The sequence below is a fragment of the Penaeus monodon genome, chromosome 27, assembly GCF_015228065.2.
Source record: "Penaeus monodon isolate SGIC_2016 chromosome 27, NSTDA_Pmon_1, whole genome shotgun sequence".
Taxonomy (NCBI): domain Eukaryota; kingdom Metazoa; phylum Arthropoda; class Malacostraca; order Decapoda; family Penaeidae; genus Penaeus; species Penaeus monodon.
The window spans coordinates 29,742,428-29,745,035 of NC_051412.1; the positions used below are offsets into that span (position 1 = coordinate 29,742,428).

General features: G+C 41.8%; 1 pseudogene; it reads right to left on the bottom strand.

Annotated features, from left to right (window-relative positions):
* Positions 1 to 380: 380 nt before the first annotated feature.
* The window catches only part of LOC119590763, a 36,604-nt pseudogene continuing 34,376 nt past the window's right edge, over positions 381 to 2,608 (bottom strand).

Genomic DNA, 2,608 nt, shown 5'->3' on the forward strand with positions numbered 1-2,608 from the left:
ATACGCTTGGTCATATGCATTTGGAATTTCTTTCGAATATTACCATGTATGTGTAAAATGCATAAAGGAAATCCTCTTCTTTAAGCATGCAAAAAGAGCCTAAAATTAGCATTATGCTCAGCAATTTCATCCATATATCGATACTAATACTATTGCTATACTGTTGATATTGGTGTTATCATCGCGATCATATTAATCACATTCTCTAATTCTTTTCCTTGCCAATATGGTGTATAGTCTTTCATGCCCTAGTTTTGTTTCGCTGATATTTTAATCGTTATTAATATGACAGTGTTAGTTCTACTGCTATAATAGTCATTAATGTCACCAAGATACTATTATTGTTTCCATAATCATTTAGCATGGTACAAACAACTTCATAAGTTTCGCATTTTTAATGATGAGGAAAAGGGTTACATTTCCAATTCCAATTTATTTGAAATCAGGTAAGTTAAAGGTGCCAAGCCTTTCGTTAATTCAATTAATGGTGTTGGACATGTTCGCCATGGTTGAAAACCTTAACCTGGATGTGACTAAAGTTGGGAAGATTTTCGAATACACGCTCGTCGGGAACCTTGCGATCCAGAGGGTATCCGTGTGGGCGATTGTCAGGGTAATTGCCATGGGAACCATAATGATTGAATTCGGTATTTTCGTGAAGGCCATCCACTGCTGCGTCAGCCTTACCATCGGTCACTGCTACGACAAGGTCGAAATCCAGACCTTGTTTATTACCCTTGGGAAGTAGGAATCTGTTGGGAATGCCAGTGGCACTCACATAGTTTTCAAGGCTGGAGTCTCCACCATCCAAAGCTTCCTTGGTCTTATCGAAGAGAGTCTGGAAACTCGGTACATCAGGGACGGTAACCGAAGACTCAGAAGACTTTCGGACAATGTGGTTGGTTCCTGGTGTCACTGTCGAAAGAATATTGTATAAAACTTCATATATTTCAGAAACAATTTCAAGTGTTTGCAATTGGCCATGGATAAATGCATTATTTTTTTAGTGATGAACTCTTTTAGCTAATCATGATTTATAAAGAAAATAAAACTGTTTAATGTAGATATACTTACACTTAGTCCAGAATTTATCTAATTCAATGGCATTCCAGCGACCTTCATCAAAGGAATACTCGATACCATTGTTATCGTGATGAGGCCAAGCGAAAATGCGGACTGTTGCCAGTGATTCCTCGCCATTGTTGTTGTTGATGTCAATGTTGTAAGCGAATTCTTTGTGATTGAGTCGAGGCACAAAAGTAGAAATGTCTACATCTTCAATTTGTTCGGTATCATCAACGGCATTAATAAGGCTGTATTCAAAGTCTTCAAAGTAGGTCTCAAGCTCTCCATTTACGGACAAATTTTCAACGCTCACACCTACGAATGTGAGTTCTTCTTGAGTGTAAGGAGGAAGGGAGTCCTTGTGCTCCTTAAAGATGTTATCCATATATTTGTGTAGCCTAAAGAAACTGGGATCACGTGTGGCAGTTTCGAAGTGTTCCAACACGCCTGGGGGTAAATCGTACTTTCCATGGGGATCTCCCTGACGACCAAGTACAATGTGAGCAGTGTTGTGCAAGGCCCCGTAATACTGGACATTAGGGCTGTACAAAGATGATTCAATAATGTCTCCAAGAACGTTGATGCCGCGTTCATTCATGATATCGATGCGTTCACCAGTTCTGTCAACTATATAACCATGAGCAATGGCATCACGGATTCGACTTTCAACGATGAGCAAGTCTCGAATTCGGGCAACACCATCCACATCCTCGAAGTCTACGTTATCTGGACGAGAGGGGAACGGACCTCCGTACTTGTATGTGGTATGGGGTGCAAAGCCCTGAACGATGGGCTTATCCCAATGCAGCTCGTCTACAGGGTCTAAGTAATTGGAGAGACGTTCGGCATCGAAGCGAACAGTAAGCTGATGATGTACCCAGAAGAAACTCTCTCCTTTGCGATCAAGATGATGACCGTATTTGTCCTGCCACCAGAATGGGAATTCCATATGCCAAGTAACGTGATGAGTGTTCATTCCAATGTCCTCTCCGAAATAGGCTACTCTTTGTTCAGGGTTCTTCTTGGTCCCTGTGAAAGTAGACTGGAATTTACCAGGTGTCTGCGTTTGCTTGGCTCGATAAGCTGCTTCAATGACTTCACTGTTGGTGAAGAGATGGGGTGTAACTTCATAGAGTGGGGGAAGTACAACGTGTTCAGCCAGAGGTGAGTGGATGACCGCAACATACAAGGCGTAGACAAACTCTCCTTCATTTATAATTTGACGGAAGTAGGCCGCATTGCTGACAAATGTATTCCAGTCCTTTGCAGTTGATAAAAACATCAAAGAGCAGCAGTGCTTCATGACGATGTTTTGGGTTGAAGAGAGAGAACCAGTGCTTCTGTTCGAGAAGTCTGTGATCCTTGAGGTCTTTCATGATTTTGTGAACTGCTTCACCATCGTCACTGTAGTGGGATAAATCAGCCTCGGGATTGAACGAATCAGCGATGGATTTCAGGTTTGCATCACGTATGTTTCCGTAGATTTTGTGCAAGAGGAAGTTGACATCGTGTTGCTTCTGGGCATCAGACACACCTGGAAAGA